Genomic DNA, 18,671 nt, shown 5'->3' with positions numbered 1-18,671 from the left:
CTGGCCAGGGCTCGAACCTGTGTCCCTTGCATTGGCAGGAAGATTCTTAACCACTGTGCCACCAGGGAAGCCCTAAAGTAGCTTTACTTATAATTGCCAAATCTTGAAAGAAACCAAGATGTCCTTCAGTAAGTGAATGGATATATAAACTGTTGTACATCCAGATAATGAAATATTATTCAGTACTAAAGAGAAATGAGCTATCAAGCCATTAAGAGACATTGCACATAAATGCATATTACTAAGTGAAAGAAGCCAATCTCAAAAAGCTACATACTGTATGATTCCAACCATATGACATTCTGGAAATAGTAAAACAACGGAGAAAGTGAAAGATGAGTGGTTGCCAGAAGTTGGGGTTGGAGGGAAGGAAAGAAGGGTGAAAAGGCAGAGCATAAAGGACTTTTAGAGTAGTAAAACTATTCTGTGTGATACTATAATGATGGATACATGTCATTACACATTTGCCCAAACCCATAAATGTACAGCACCAAGAGTGATCCCTAATGTAAACTATAAACTTTGGGTGATAATGATGGGTCAATGTAGGCTTATCACTTGTTAACAAAAGTACCACACCGGGGGAGGGGGGGATGTTGATAATGGGGGAGGCTCTGAATGTCAGGGGACAGGGAGTACATGTGGGAAATTGCTCTACTTTCCTCTCAAATTTGCTGTGAATCTAAACTGCTCTATAAAAATTAATTCTTTATTAAAAAAACACACTGGATGGGATTACCAGGAGCTTAAATGCTGCAGAATGAAATCTGAAAGCACAATGATAGAAATTATCCAAAATAAAACCACAGGGGAAAAATCCAAAAAATTAAAAGGAACACAAAAAAGCAGTTAATCCAATTAAAAATGGGTAAAGGACTTGAACAGACATTTCTCCAAAGATGATCTATAAATGACCAACAAACCTGAAAAGATGCTCAATCTCACTAATCTTTAGGAAAATGCAAACCAAAATCTCAATGAGGTATCACCTCATACCACATTCACAGCAATGTGCATATGTTTATTTATTAACACTACTGAACTGTACACTTGAAAATGGTTACAATGCTAAATTTTACATTATGTGTTTTATACCACCAAATGGTTTTGTCACATAAATATATAAATGAACAAATGGAGGGGGGAAAATGAAACAAAGTTGTTTTTAGACATACAAAAACTGAAAGAATTCATCCCTAGTACAGGCATAACCCAGAGATACTGCAGGTTTGGTTCCAGACCACTGTAATAAAGGAAATATTGCAATAAAGCAAGTCACATGAATTTTTTGGTTTCCCAGTGCATATAAAAGTTCTATTTACACTACACTGTAGTCTTTTAGGTGTGCAATAACACAATGTGCATGCCTTAATTAAAAACAAATGTTGGGCTTCCCTGTTGGCGCAGTGGTTGAGAGTCTGCCTGCTGATGCAGGGGACACGGGTTTGTGCCCCGGTCCGGGAGGATCCCGCATGACACGGAGCGGCTGGGCCCGTGAGCCATGGCCGCTGAGCCTGCGCGTCCGGAGCCTGTGCTCCGCAATGGGAGAGGCCACAACAGTGAGAGGCCCGCGTACCGCAAAAAAACAAAAAACAAAAAAACAAATGTTATTGGAAAAATGGCACCAGTAGACCTGCTCAACACAGGGTTGCCACATACCTTCAATTTGTAAAAAATGCAATATCTGCAAAGTGCAATAAAACATAGTGCAATAAAATGAGGTATGCCTGTGTATCCACAACTAAAAGAAATGTTAAAGGTTGTCTTTCAGACCTGAGCAAAGTGATACTTTAGGTAATATATATAAGATTTTTCTTATTAGTTAAATCTCTTTAAATAATAATAGACTGCTTTAACAAAAATAACAATGTATTTTATATATAAAAGTAAAATGTATGACAATAGCATAAAGGTTGGGATGAGAGAAATGGAAGAATATTACTTTAAGATTCTTATATTAAGATTTTTATACTATATGTGAAGTAGTATAATATCATTTGAAGGTAGACTGTGAAAAGTTAGAGATGTATGATATAAATCCTAGAACAACCAATAAAATAACAAAAATGTCATGCTAACATGCCATCAAAGGAGATGTAATAGATATAAAAATATAAAAGTAATTCAAAAGAAGGCATAAAAAGAGAAAAAGAGGACAAAGAACAGATGGGACAAATAGCAAGATAATATACTTATATCAAACCCTACCAAAAATCACATTAAAAGTACATGATCTAAATACCCTGATTAAAAGGAAGAGATTGTCAGATTTGACAAAAAGTCACAACCCAACTACATGCTGCTGACAAGAAACGCACTTTAAATATAAAGAAACAAATAGATTAAAAATACAAGAAATACAAAAGATATGCTAGCTCTAATTAAAAGAAGGTTGGAGTAGGTAGTATCAGACAATGTAGATTTCAGAGAAAACAAAATATCAGAAATAAAAATCACTTCATAATTATGGAGTCAATTAATTGAGAAGACATAACAATCCCAAACAGTTATGTATCTAATAAAAGAACTTCAAAATGCATGAAACAAAGACTGATGGAACTTCAAGGAGATACAATAAATCCATAGTTACAGGCAGAGATTTTTAATACCCTCTCTCAATTATTGATAGAATAACTAGGCATAAAAATGGAAAAGATATGGACTTGATCAACATCATCAACCAGCTTGACACTTATAGAACACTCCACAACATTTATAGAATAGCAGAATACACATTTATAGAACAAGAGAATACACATTCTTCTATTGTAAGGTTATTGAACTTAGAACATTTACAAAGATAAATCATATTCTGGGCCATAAAACAAGTGTCAGTAAATTCAAAAGATTTCAAGACATACATAGTACAATAGAATTAAATTAGAAATCAATAACAGAAAGATCCTTGAAAGATCTCCAAATACTTGGAAATTAAATAACACACTGCTAAATAACTATGACCAAAGAAGAAAAAAGGGGAAATTAGAAGGTATTTTGAACCAAATGAAAATGAATTTATTGAATGCGGCTAAAGAGTATTTAGTATGATATTTATAGCACTAAATGCCTATATGAGAAAAGAAGGAAGGTATCAAGTAAATGTCCTAATATTCTACCTTAAGAAACTTAAAAAAGAGGAGGAAATTAAACCTAAAGTAAGCAGAAAAAAAAATAATAAACATTGAAGCAGAAATCAATGAATTAGAAAACAGAATAAAAAATTAATGAAACCAAATGCTAGGACTTTGAGAAGATCAATAAAACTGATACATCTTGAGCTTATCTAATCATGAAAAAAAGAGAGAGAAGATACAATTTTTAAGGTAAAAAATAAGAGAAATGAAACTACTACAGATTCTACAGATATTAAAAGGATAATAGAATACTAAGAATAATTTTATGCCAATAAATTAGACAACCTAGATGAAATGACAAATTTGTTGAAACAGACAAACTACTAAAGCCTCATCAAGAAAAAAATAAATAACCTGAATAGCCCTATTTCTACTATCAATGTTGAAACTGTTGTTAAGAACATTTCCACAGTGAAAAGTCCAGAAACAGGGAGAGTCACTGGCAAATTCTACCAAACAGTTAGGGAAGAAATAATGCCAATTCTATATAAACTTTTCCTCCCAAATACTTCCCAGCTCATTCTATGAGGCTAGCATTTCCCTGAAAACAAAACCTGTCAAAGATATTACAAGAAAAGTAAAAGCCAATATCTCCTAGAACATAGATGTAAATTCTAAACAAAATTTTTAGCAAGTCTTACCAAACAATATATTATAAATTTATTTATTTATTTATTTATTTTTGGCTGCATTGGGTCTTTGTTGCTGTGCGCGGGCTTTCTCAAATCGCCACAAGCGGAGGCTACTCTTCGTTGTGGTGCTCGGGTTTCTCATTGTGGCGGCTTCTCTTGTTGCGAAGCAACAAGGGATCTAGGAGCACAGGCTCTAGGCGGGCTTCAGTAGTTGTGGTGCGTGGGCTCAGTAGTTGTGGTTTGTGGGCTCTAGAGCACAGGCTCAGTAGTTGTGGCGCACGGGCTTAGTTGTTCCGCGGCATGTGGGATCTTCCCAGACCAGGGATAGAACCCATGTCCCCTGCCTTGGCAGGCGGATTCTTAACCACTGCACCATCAGGGAAGTCCCTCAAACAATACATTAAAAGGATAATACATTATTACCAAGTGGGGTGTAACCCCGGGAATGCAGGACTGATTTAACATTTGAAAATCAAACAATGTTATTCACCATATTAGCAAACTAGAAAAGAAAACCTATGATCATATCGCTAGAGAGGAAAAAAAAAATGACAAAATCCAACGTTCATTCCAGATAAAGATTCTCAACCAACTAGGAAGAGAAGGGAACCTAAGAAAAAACTATAGCTAACATCATACTTGATGGTGAAAGACTAAATGCTTTCTCTCTAAAATCAGGATTGTCCACTCTCATCACTTCTATTCAACATTCTGGAGGTTCTAGCCAGTGAAATCAGGCAAGACAGAGAAATAAAAGACATCCAGATTTAAAGGAAGAAGCAAAACCGTTTTTGTTTAAAGATGACATGATTGCCATGTAAAAAAATCCAATGAATTAATAAGTGAGTACAAAGATCCATATCCAAAAATCAACTGTATATTTCCATATACTAGCAACGACAACGACAAAATCAGCAATTGAAAATTCTTTAAAATACCATTTACAATAGCTGCAAAAATATGAAATACTTCAGGATAGACCTGACAAAAAATGTGAAAGACCTATACACTGAAAACTATAACAGAAAAATTAAAGGAGAGCTAAATAAATGTTCCTGGGTTGGAAGACTCAATATCATTAAGATGTCAATTCTCCCCAAATTATCTATAGATTCAACACAATTCCACTCAAAATCCAAGAAGGTTCTTTGGTAGAAATTGACAAACATTTTAAAATTCATATGGAAATGCAAATGGCCTAAAATAGCCATGGCGACTCTGGGGAAAAATAAACTGGAGGGCTAACACTGCCTGATTTCAAGCATTATTATAAAACTATACCAATCAGAACAGCATGGTATTAGCATAAAGATAGACAAATAGATCAGTAAAACAGAAGAGAAAGTCCGGAAATAAACCCACACATATAAGGATAGCTCATTTTTTTTAACATCTTTACTGAGATATTATTTGCATACCATAAAGTTCACATGACCATAATGTAATTTGAGAACATTTTCATCATCCCCAAAAGAAACCTTGTACTCATTAACAGTCACCTTCCACCCACTCCCACATAGCCCTAGGCAAACACTAATTTTTCTGTCTCTATAGATTTGCCTGTTCTTGACATTTCATATAAATGGGATCATACAATATGCAGCCTTTCATGACTGGCTTCTTTCACTTGGCATAAGTCCATGTTGTAGCATGTACTGGTACTTCATTCCTTTTTGTTGCTGATATTCTACTGTATAGATATTATCTATATCTATATATTTTATTTATCTATTCATCAGTTTATGGACATTTGGGATGCTTCCACTTCCTGGCTATTTTGAATAATGCTGCTATGAACATTTGTGTAAGTTTGTGTGTGGACGTACATTTTTAGTTCTCTTGGGTATACACCCAAGAATGGAATTGCTGAGTCATATGGTAACTCTATGTTTAACTTTTTGAGAAATTGCTAAACTGTTTTCCAAAGTGATTGTACCGTTTTACATTCCCCACCAACAGTGTATGGGACTTCTAATTTTTAGACATCCTCATCAGCACTTGTTATAATTTGTCTTTTTTATTGGAGCAATTCTTATGTGTGTGAAGTGGTATCTCATTGTGGTTTTGATTTGCACTTCCCAATAACTAATGATGTTGCATATCTTTTCAAGTGCTTATTAGCCATTTATATATTTTCCTAGGAGAAATGTCTAGTTAAATCTTTTGTCTACCTTTTAATTGGGTTATCTTTTTATTATTGAGTTGTAAGAGTTCTTTTATATATTCTGACTACAAGTCTCTCATCAGATATATAATTTGCAAATAATTTCTCCCATTCTGTAGTTGTTTTTTCACTTTCTTGACGGTTTTTAATTTTGATGAAGTCCAACATCAATCTTCTCTTTTATTGTTTGCTGGACAACTAATTTTTGACAAATGCACAAAAGCAATGCAGTGGCGAAAGAATAACTTTTCAGCAAATGGATATCCACATACAAAAAAATAAACTTCAAACTATATGTGAAAATTAACTCAAACTGGATTGCAGACCTAAACGTAAAATCTACAATGATAATATTTCTAGAAGAAAACAAAAAAGAAAACTTTTGTGACCTTGGGTTAGGCAATGATATCTTAAATATGATGCCAAAAGTACAACATATTTAGTCATTCAGGAAATGTAAACTAAAACCACAATGAGATGCCACTACATACCTATTCAAATGGCTAAAATGAAAAAGACTGACCATACCAAGTGTTGGTGATGATGTAAGGGAACTTGAACTCTTACAAGTTATATTACTCTTGCTGGTGGTAATATAAAGTGGTACAACTACTTTGGAAAGCCTTTGACAGTTTCTTTAAAAAATGAAATATATACCTACCATGATGGTCCAGTATACTCTCAGGTATTCACCCAAGAGAAAAGGTAACATATTTCCAAAGACTTGCACACGAATGTTCACTGCAGCTTTATTTGTAATAGCCAAAAACTGGAAACAACTCAAATGTCCATCAAACTATGAATGGATAAACAAATTGCGGTATATCCATACAATGGAATACTATCCAGTAACAAAAAGGAATAAACTCTTGGTATGATAACAACAAGGACAAAATAATTACTCTGAATAAAAGGAGCTGGGCCCAAGAGTACATGTTGTATGACTCCAGAAAATGCAAACTAATCTATAGTGACACAAAGCAAACCAGTGGTTGCCTGGGGAAAAAGGGGGGTGGAGGGCAGGAAAGAGGTGCTACCTAAGGCATGAGGAAACTTTTGAGGATGATAGATATGTTCACTATCTTGACTATGATAGTCGTTGTGTGTGTGTGTGTGTGAGAGAGAGAAAACATCAAAGTTTACACTTTAATATGTGTAGTTTATTGAATATCAATTATGTTTATTTAAAAAAACACCTACTTGCAGAGAGGAAATGAGTTGCTCAGTGAGAAAATTGTCAGAAAACCTAATTTAAGAGCTTTTGTTAAGAAATATAATTAATTCAAGACTAGAACTTATAAATATATTCTGATAATGTCAGTTGCTAAAAATTACTTTGAAACAAATGAGCTATAGTTTTCTGAACAGTAGTGTGAGGTCAATTCATACTCACACCTCTTCAATAAAGCATGAACTGCTGAAAATTCTGGGCTTCTATCCATTTGTAGCAGGCTATTTGCTCCAGGGGAATTATGGGCTTCCTTTTACTTAGATTAACACAGGTATATACTAAAACCCAGGAAGCTGTCCTATAAAGGCTGAAAGATCAGGCACTGGAAAAGCACAAGAAACTTGTATTGTATGTGCAACTAAGTCCATCCAGATTATGACAGCTAATCTCTGGCCACCTCTAGCAGAGTGACAAGGCCACTTTGAACAAGGATTTTCTTATAAATGTTCTGCCACACTTGCTGTTCTTTCTTGAGCTACAACTGTAAGTCTAAGTTGAGTATTCCTCAGAGTATAGAACATAAATATAGCTTTTATGGTATGATTCAAACTCAAATGCAATATAAAGTTGTAATAGGGTAGAGGTAAGAAATCTCACTATTGCCACTTGGGCAGAGAGATAATGTTTTTATAACTAGCAAGGATCAAGATTTAAAGGCATATAAGGTTGTGTACTAGGAATGTGAGAAAGGTAATGTGGAGAAGAGCCACAAGACACATACCTCTTCCCAACTGACTTTTTTTTTTGGCTGTGCCACAAAGTATGAGAGATCTTAGTTCCCCGAACAGGGATCGAACCCATGCCCCCTGTAGTGGAAGCCTGGAGTCCTAACCACTGGACCACCAAGGAATTCCCCAAAATTGATTTTAAAATACATGTCGCTGTGCTCTCCACCTAGAGGGGTGGGATAGGGAGGGTGGGAGGGAGGGAGACGCAAGAGGGAAGAGATATGGGGATATATGTATATGTATAACTGATTCACTTCATTATAAAGCAGAAACTAACACACCATTGTAAAGCAATTATACTCCAATAAAGATGTACAAAATATATATATATATAATGCATGAAATAAGAGAATAAAAGGAAGAGATTAAAAGAGTACAAAAGTTTAAAGATAAGCCTAAGATCATAGGTGCCCTTGGCTAAAGATCTTCTTATGTAAAGATCTTATTCCAAAGAGAGCCAGTAAAAAAAGTAAATGTTTTTAGGACATTCATATTTGATTAGTTCAATAACTCTTCAGCTTGTGAAAAAGGCGAATGTGAAAAGATTTTTCTGTAGATAAGAAATTAAAGTGAGGTTTTCAATAGTGAAACAAATGGAGCCAAGTGAATGACAACAGAACAGCTTAGTTACTGGTATAATTCTCTATACCATTTATTCTCTATACCAGTAAACTAAGAGCTAAGGAACACATCAGCATTGTTTCTCAAATGTTGGTAACAGGACAATTACTAGAAATGATGGAATCAGCCCTTTCCCCCTTCTCCCCCATAGCTACTCCTCTCCTCACAGTCAAACATCTTAAGAGTTGTCTAGCTTTCTCTCTCTACTTCCTGATCTCCTCTCCCACTCCATTATGGCTTATTAAGACCCATCAATCACTCCACCGAAACAAGTCTCTCTAAGGTCAGTGGTGGCCTACAGGTTACTCCATCTAGCATTTACATGCTCAACAGGGGCAACATTGTACCCAAGGCAGCAAAAATTGATTCAAGGGAGCAAAATATCTTAGATATTAAAATAGTTTGGGGCTCTCCAAAAAGTCATAGTACATAAGCAGACATACACTACATCTAGGCATTCTCCATATCTTACACTATGCCTTCTTCCCAGGTGACTTTACGCATACCATCTGCTTCAGTTACCACCTACTACCACCTGTAACTCATTAAGCTACAGTTCCAGCATAGACCATTCTTCTGAGATTCAAACCTACTTAACTACCTGCCAGTTTGACATTCCACTTGAGTGTCTCAAAGGTGTTTATCTGGGAAAAGAATCCGCAGCTTTGGTCAGATTCTCAGGTTAAGAACTACTGCCATACAGTAGTTTCAGAAAGGATCATAAAAATAAAAAATGGCAAAAACCAACTAAAAAAGTTGATATAAACAATTATTCTATAAACAAGTTTATTCTTCTCGGATGTCTTTAAAGCTTCTTGCATAAATATACCTTTTAGCTGACACAGAATAGAAACTAAACTAGGTTGGAAATCAACATGTCAACATATCGGTTTTTCCCAGGGCACTGACGTGAATACAATTATACTGGTTCTCTGGTTATGCTAAAAGGTATTCTAAAACCAGTGTCAGACTTTCAGTAAAAGAGAGTAAGAATACAAAACACTGCAAATTGATTTGTAAACTTGCTACACTGGGTGTATGCCGAACTAAGCAACAAGTAGATGTCAATATTTACATTTTGAAGAGAATCCTGAAAAGAAAGTGATTATCACAGGCAAACTGCATTAAAAATATATTCTTATAATTACAACGACTCAAAAACTCTTGTTAGCTATCTTCCATATAAAGCCACACCACTAATCCTTTACAAAGTTAAACCAAGATAGAGACCTGGAACTAAAGTCGAGGGCTATCTTTTTGGCTCTATGGGTTCATACTTCTTGAGCAATCACAGAAATTTGCCAACACTAACACTATCAAATAAAAGGAATTCTGCATCCAAGAATAAGAAATAGATTTATTTCAGGAGTTAGAAGAGGTGCTCTGTTAGGTGGTGGTGATGGGATGAATTGGGAGATTGGGATTGACATATATACACTAATAAGTATAAAATAGATAACTAGTAAGAACCTGCTGTATAAAAAATACAACAAAATAATATTAAAAAAAGAGGTGCTCTGTTAGAAAAATAACTTCTCAAGGAGATGAAAGAAAGCTTCCTCTTTGGTACCACATGATTAAGGTCTAATCTAGCACAGTCTAAATCTTTGCCTGCTGATCCTGTTTTTCTGTTCAACTTTTTTTCTCTGTCTCTCTGTTTCTTGATTCTGATAGTATTCTTCCTTAGTGATTTCTGAAATCATTACTAAAAATAGTATTTCCTACTGGACACTCTACTTGGATTTCCTTTAAGAACTTCAAATCCAATATGCCCCAAACTAAACTTATCCTCTCCACCTCCACCTCCTTCCTGGAAAATGTTTCACAGTACCCCATTTACCTGGTGGCCTAAGCCATAAACCTGGGACTTATCCTTGAATTCTCCTCTGACAATATTTTATTAATTCTATCTCTTTCGCTCTTAAAACTGCCTCCTCCTCGCTGTCTTCCTGGCCCTGGCTTATAACTTATTGAAGTTACAGCCTTCAAAGTGCTTAGGTGATGGAGTCAAATAAATCTGGGACTGAATCCCAGTTCTGCCATTGCTAAGTGTGATTTAATCTTAGGCAAATTACTTAACCTCTCTGGGGCTCATTTTCTCATCTGTAAAATAAAAAGAATAATAAAATTTACCTCATACGGTTATTGAAGTAGGCAAATGAGCTAATGCCTCTAAAACATCCAACAGTATGTCTGGCATATTGTAAACACTCAATGAATGGTGGCCACCACTACCCTGCAGGACTGTATATCAATTAAATGATACAATAATCTATGTAAAGCATTTAACATGCAGTAAGGGCTTAATATTTAATAACCTTTAAAAATTAATTTCACTTCTCATCTTCTCTATAAGTATATTACTTCAATAATACCCTAACATCTAGTCTTAGCCATTTTATCTGTTCCTCACAATGCCTCTAAATGGCTCCTGTTTTCAGGATAAAATCCAAATTCCTTCTCAAGACATACGAAGTTCTTTATGATCTTTCCTCATTTTGAAGGTTTACTTCTTGCCATTCCTTTAGCTCCAATCACATCCAACTCAGAAGTGTCCTATTCTTTCATGAGTTACTGCTTTTACAATGCTATTCTTTTTGCCTAGAATTCCCATCTACTCTTTTCCCCAATCCAATTCCAATTTTGTCTCATACTACTTCTTCTAACCCTTCACAACTCAGCCCAGGAAGCCTTCCCTGTCCTGGAGAAAATGGACCGAGCACCAGCAGCAGCAGCCTTGGCGCATGTCCTGGCCCTGGGCAATTTATATCCCAGCCAGGCTTCCTGGGGGACTGACTTCTCTCTTTTTTGTGTGATTGAACAGCTCTGCCCCACGTGGGGCCTTTTTCACACTTGATTTCGAAACACAGTCTCCGTGCTCTCAGACATTCTTGTAATTTTTTCCTTCTAATGACATAAGAAGAACGATTTTATTTTACTGATATTTTACTTGATTTTTTACATTTATGGTGATGAAAGAAATTAGTCTGTAACATTGCTTTCTTGTAATACCCATGACAGGTTGGTATTAAGGTTATACTGTCTTCTATAATTATCTGGGAAGTATTCCCTGTTTTCCATTCTCTGGAATATTTTATATAAAACTTGGTATTATTTTTTCCCTTAAATATTTGGCAACTAACATTTATTGAGCATATACTACATGCCAGATTCTATACTAAGCTCATTTACTATGTTACCTCATTTAATCCTCACAGCAACTTTCTAAGGTATATATCATTATTATCCCTGTTTTATAGAGAAGAAACTGGGGCTTATAGAAGGTAGCTTTCCCAAAGTCACAGAGCTGGTAGGCAGCAGAACTGGGACTTCAACACATGTATCCCCATGTTCTTAATCACTTGCTATACTGTCTTGTAATACTTAATATATGGTATTATGATTACCTATTCATTTATCTGCCTCCCCATTAGTCAGTGAAATCTATCTAGTAAGATCCTTGAAGGGTGGGATCATGTCTTCCATTTTTTGCACCTCTTACATCTAGCGTCATGTCTACCAATTAATAGATGCTCAAAAAGTAGCTGCTAAGTGAATGAATGAAAACATATCATTTGATTCTTATAACAACTGGGTGAGGTAAAGTGGTTATTATCAATCCCGGTTCAGAAAGCAAGTATATGTTTACTTTAGAATGTTGCTAAAATGGCTTTTGTCTTTAAGTTAAAACATATAACCCCCATGCAAAGAAGGCATACATGATTTAGTTTCTTCAACAAGGCAAAAGCAAAAAATAAATTTTAATTACTTGCAAACTGTCAATGAAAACAGATTTAATGTTCTGATACCATCTGTAAGACAGAGACCTTCATATTTTTTCTGGGGTCAAGAGTATAAATCCAACAAGAAAAAGATTATCTGGTGAGAAAATGGCAATAAAACAAAAGCCTTAAGCAGAAAAGCTTTCAAAGAAGGTCAGCAGTGTAGCTAAAGAAGAATTCCCCACCGACTATGCCATGTGGTAGGGATGTCATAAGATGATTTAAGTTAGACATAAAATACCCACAGCAGGGATGTCTTGGCTTCAGTTAAATGAACTGGAATTTCCCTTCTGTCTTTTGCCTGATGAGTCTGTAAAAATGCTTATATATGGGCACCACAGAACTGAGATTTTTTGTGATGTAGATCAGATCATAATTATGGCAAAATAACTAGGTTATAGTAAGACAAATCTGGCCTAGATATAAGAATGAACGTCTGAGAGCCAATGACCTTATGTTCTGAAATTGTTATTTGGGAGATTATATCAATATAACTACAATCCTAAAGAATATTAAGAATAGAAAAGATCCTTGAAATACTTAAATGGAATTCTGCCTAAAGGATACCCTAGACAACCTCATGAGGATTCTTCCAAGCCTCTCTCTTCTAACCCCAATCCAAAATACACATACACACACACTTTTTTACTGCAGCAGTTTTTGTCAAGTTGCTTTTAGGACAAGAGTATTATAACATATCTCAAAGGGGAAAAAAATGTGAGAATAAAAACATACCAAAGGAACTATTAAACACCTCACAGGAAAACTATCCTCACCAGTGGACTGCCACATAAAAATTTCAGAAGTCTTTGTACTCTCTATAGCAAAATAAACAAGATATTCAGCAAGGGGTCCCTTACAATATAGGTATTGCTTAGGCTCCCTAAATCAAATATGCTAATGATAAAAAAGTGAAATGTAGAAAGAATAGAAAAAAATGATTTACTTCCATCAGTGAAAGACAATTCTTTTTTTTTAAATTTATGTGTTTATTTTTGGCTGTGTTGGGTCCTCATTGCTGCGTGCAGGCTTTTCCCTAGTTGTGGCGAGCGGGGGCTACTCTTTGTTGTGGTGCACGGGCTTCTCATTGCGGTGGCTTCTCTTGTTGCGGAGCTCGGGCTCTAGGCGCATGGGCTTCAGTAGTTGTGGGACGCGGGCTCAGTAGTTGTGGCTTGCGGGCTCTAGAGCACAGGCTTAGTAATTGTGGCGCACGGGCTTAGTTGCTCCGTGGCATGTGGGATCTTCCTGGACCAGGGCTTGGACCCATGTCCCCTGCATTGGCAGGTGGATTCTCAACCACTGCACCACCAGGGAAGCCCAAAAGACAATTCTTTTTTTTTTTTTTTTTTTTTTTGCGGTACGTGGGCCTCTCACTGTTGTGGCCTCTCCTGTTGCAGAGCACAGGCTCCAGATGCGCAGGCTCAGTGGCCATGGCTCATGGGCCCAGCCGCTCCGCAGCATGTGGGATCTTCCCGGACCGGGGCATGAACCCGTGTCCCCTGCATCGGCAGGCAGACTCTCAACCACTGCGCCACCAGGGAAGCCCCCAAAAGATAATTCTTAAACATCTTGGATTGTTTACTTTAGTCATTTTGTTCATCATCATTGTTTTTGCAAAAAGCTTTGTTTCCATTAAGTCCATGGCCTGGGAGCATTTCAGGGGTGGTTAAGAAGCTGCCCTGGGGAAGGAGACACAGGTTCAGGCAGAAGCCCCAAGGACAGGGGCCTGCAGCAGTGCCCGTCATAGGCCACTGGGTCTTCTTATTTTACTTGGAATTTTTACATTTATGTTCATGGGAGAAATTAGTCTGTAAGTGTTGATTTCTTGTAACGTCCTTGTCAGGCTGGTACTAAGATTACACTGGCCTCTACAATTATTTGGGAGGTATTCTCTGTTTTCCATTCTCTAGAATAGTTTATGTAAAACCTGGTGTTATTTTTTTCCCTTAAATATTTGGGATCCCCTAATGAAGACATCTGAGCCTGGACCTGAACTTGAATTTTTCTTTTAGGTAAGATTTTTTTTTCAGTAAGTGATTTAATTCCTTTACGTGATATGGGTTTACTCATATTTCTATTCCTTCTTGCATCCATTTTCAGTTTTTTATTTTTACAGGAGTTTGTCTATTTCATCAAAGTGATCAAATTTTTTAGTGTAAAGTTGTTCATAATGTCCTCTTATTAACATTTAATGTTTCTACGCTCTGTAGTAATGGCTCCGTTTCCATTCCTAATACTGGTAAATGATGTCTTCTCTCATTTTGTTTCACTGATTAGTAAAAGAGGTATGTCCCCAGCAAAACTAAATTTTCAAAGAACCAAGTTTTGGCTTTGCTGATTTTCTCCATTGTACATTTGTTTTCTATTTCATTGATTTCTATTCTTTCTGACTTCTTTCTTCCGGTTTGATTTGCTATTTTTTCCTAGCTTCTTAGGAGAGCAAACTATAATGTTGATTTTTCATCCTTTTCACTTTTTCTGATAATTGCAGTTGAGGCTGCAATGTATCCTCTAAGCACTGCTTTAGCTGCATCTGAGAAGTTTTGATATGTTTTATTTTCATTCTTATTCCCTTCAAAGTACTTCCTAATTTCCACTACAATTTTATCTTTGAAAATGTACTTCTTACTAATTTATAGCCTAATATTGCTATAGAGAACATACTCTAGCAGATAACCCAGGATGTGATCAATTTTGGTAAATGCCATGGACGCTTGAAAATATATTGTCTCTGTTTGGTGTTTTTATGAATGTTTTCATTTTTCTTAAGGAAATATCTAGCAGTAGAGCGGCTGGGTCATAGCGTAGGTGTATGTTTAACTATGTAAAAATACTAAACAGTTTTCTAAAGTAGCTGTGCTCTTCTCCTCTTTCACTTTAAATACATGAGTTACAGTTAATCTACACCCTTGCCACTATTTGGTACTGTTAAGTTGGGTCTTGTTTGTTTGTTTGTTTAAGCTATTCTAGTGAGTATGAAGTGGTATCTCATTGTGCATGGAGTGCATTTATTTATTTATTTATTTATGGCAGTGTCGGCTCTTCGTTTCTGTGTGAGGGCTTTCTCTAGTTGCGGCAAGCAGGGGCCACTCTTCATCGCGGTGCCTGGGTCTTTCACTGTCGCGGCCTCTCTTGTTGTGGGGCACAGGCTCCAGACGCACAGGCTCAGTAGTTGTGGCTCACAGGCCTAGTTGCTCTGTGGCATGTGGGATCTTCCTAGACCAGGGCTCGAACCCGTGTCCCCTGCATTGGCAGGCAGATTCTCAACCACTGCGCCACCAGGGAAGGCCTGGACTGCATATTTTAAGATCATATTTTTTCAATTTAAGACTATCTATTTTTTTCTATTTTAAAGATTTCAGTTCTCTGGTGAAATTCTCCACATTTTCATCTATTTTCTCCATCTTTTCCTCCATTTACTTAAAGATATTAATCAAGTGTTTTAAAGTCTTGTATGGTAACACCAGTATCTGTGGCGTCTGTGAGCCTGCTTCTGTTGGCTTTTGGTTATCTGGTCCTATCTCTTGACATGCCTAGAAAATTTTGACTGAATAATATTGTTTTAAAATTTTTTACAGGCTCCAAATTATGTTATCTATGACCAGAAAGAGTTTACCCTTTTCTCTGCTAGGCAGAGTGCAGCGTTCATCAATTTTATCCAATCAAAACACTTAAGCAGAAGCAAGAACTACAGTCTTGCAGCCTGTGGAACAAAAACCACATTCACAGAAAGACAGACAAAATGAAAAGGCAGAGGGCTATGTAACAGATGAAGGAACAAGATAAAACCTCAGAAAAACAATTAAATGAAGTGGAGATAGGCAAGCTTCCAGAAAAAGAACTCAGAATAATGATAGTGAAGATGATCCAGGACCTTGGAAAAAGAATGGAGGCAAACAAAGATCGAGAAGATGCAAGAAATGTTTAACAAAGACCTAGAAGAATTAAAGAACAAACACCTAGAAGAATTAAAGTGCACACAGAACATTCTCCAGGATAGACCACATCTTGGGTCACAAATCAAGCCTCAGTAAATTTAAGAAAACTGAAATTATATCAAGCATCTTTTCTGAACCATGAAGCTATGAGATTAGAAATCAATTACAGGGGAAAAAATGTAAAAAACACAAATACATGGAGGATAAACAACACATTACTAAATAACCAAGAGATCACTGAAGAAATCAAAGAGGAAATCAAAAAAAACCTAGAGACAAATGACAATGAAAACATGACGATCCAAAACTTATGGGATGCAGCAAAAGCAGTTCTAAAAGGGAAGTTTATAGCAATACAATCCTACCTCAAGAAACAATCTCAAATAAACAATCTAACCTTACACCTAAAGGAACTAGAGAAAGAAGAGCAAACAAAACCCAAAGTTAGTAGAAGGAAAGAAATCATCAAGATCAGAGCAGAAATAAATGAAATAGAAACAAAGAAAACAATAGCAAAGATCAATAAAACTAAAAGCTGGTTCTTTGAGAAGATAAACAAAATTGATAAACCGTTAGCCAGACTCCTCAAGAAAAAGAGGGAAAGGACTCAAATCAATAAAATTACACATGAAAAAGAAGACATTACAATGGACACTGCAGAAATACAAAGCATCATAAGAGACTACTACAAGCAACTCTATGTCAATAAAATGGACAACCTGGAAGAAATGGACAAATTCTTAGAAAGGTATAAATTTCCAAGACTGAACCAGGAAGAAATAGAACATATGAACAGACCAATCACAAGTAATGAAATGGAAACTGTGATTAAAAATCTTCCAACAAACAGAAGTCCAGGACCAGATGGCTTCACAGGTGAATTCTATCAAACATTTAGAGAAGAGCTAACACCCACCCTTCTCAAACTCTTCCAAAAAGTTGCAGAGGAAGGAACACTCCCAAACTCATTCTACAAGGCCACCATCACCCTGATACCAAAACCAGACAAAGATACTACAAAAAAAAATTACAGACCAATATCACTGATGAATATAGATGTAAAAGTCCTCAACAAAATACTAGCAAACAGAATCCAACAACACATTAAAAGGATCATACACCATGATCAAGTGGGATTTATCCGAGGGATGCAAGGATTCTTCAATATATGCAAATCAATGAATGTGATACACCACACTAACAAATTGAATAATAAAAACCATATGATCATCTCAATAGATGCAGAAAAAGCTCTTGACAAAATTCAACACCCATTCATGATAAAAACTCTCCAGAAAGTGGGCATAGAGGGAAACTACTTCAACATAATAAAGGCCATATATGACAAACTCACAGCAAACATCATTCTCAATGGTGAAAAACTGAAAGTATTTTCTCTAAGATCAGGAACAAGACAAGTATGTCCACTCTCGCCACTCTTATTCAACATAGTTTTGGAAGTACTAGCCACTGCAATCAGAGAAGAAAAAGAAATAAAAGGAATACAAATTGGAAAAGAAGAAGTAAAACTGTCATTGTTTGCAGATGACATGACACTATACATAGATAATCCTAAAAATGCCACCAGAAAACTACCAGGGCTAATCAATGAATTTGGTAAAGTTGCATGATACAAAATTAATGCACAGAAATCTCATGCATTCCTATACACTAACAATGAAAGATCAGAAAGAGAAATTAAGGAAACAATCCCATTCACCATTGCAAAAAAAGAATAAAATACCTTGGAATAAACCTACCTAAGGAGGTAAAAGACCTGCACTCAGAAAACTATAAGACACTGACGAAAGAAATCAAAGATGACACAGATGGAGCGATATACCATGTTCTTGGATTGGAAGAATCAACATTGTGGAAATGACCATACTACCCAAAGCAATCTACAGATTCTATGCAATCCCTATCAAACTACCAATGGCAGTTTTTACAGAACTAGAACAAAAAAATCTTAAAATTTGTATGGAGACACAAAAGACCCCAAATAGCCAAAGCAATCTTGAGGGGAAAAAATGGAGCTGGAGGAATCAGACTCCCTGACTTCAGACTATACTACAAAGCTACAGTAATCAAGACAATATGGTACTGGCACAAAAACAGAAATATAGATCAATGGAACAGGATAGAATGTCCAGAGGTAAACCCACGCCCCTATGGTCAACTAATATATGACAAAGGAGGCAAGGATACACAATGGAGAAAAGACAGTCTCTTCAATAAGTGGTGCTGGGAAAACTGGAGAGCTACATGCAAAAGAATGAAATTAGAACACTCTCTAACACCATACACAAAAATAAACTCAAAATGGATTAAAGACCAAATGTAAGACTGGACACTATAAAACTCTTAGAGGAAAACATAGGAAGATCACTCTCTGACATAAATCACAGCAAGATCTTTTTTAACCCACCTCCTAGAGTAAT

The 18,671-nt window shown here is 36.1% G+C and overlaps 1 protein-coding gene across 5 annotated transcripts in view; it reads right to left on the bottom strand.

The window, feature by feature from the left end:
• CCDC15 (coiled-coil domain containing 15) overlaps positions 1 to 18,671 on the bottom strand; it is a 64,985-nt gene that overhangs the window by 8,030 nt on the left and 38,284 nt on the right. The window lies entirely within an intron of this gene.

Source organism: Mesoplodon mirus (assembly GCF_964341445.2).
Source record: "Mesoplodon mirus genome assembly, chromosome: 7".
NCBI lineage: Eukaryota > Metazoa > Chordata > Mammalia > Artiodactyla > Ziphiidae > Mesoplodon > Mesoplodon mirus.
The sequence above is the reverse complement of the archived record's forward strand: the minus strand, read 5'-3'. Positions and strand labels throughout refer to the sequence as shown.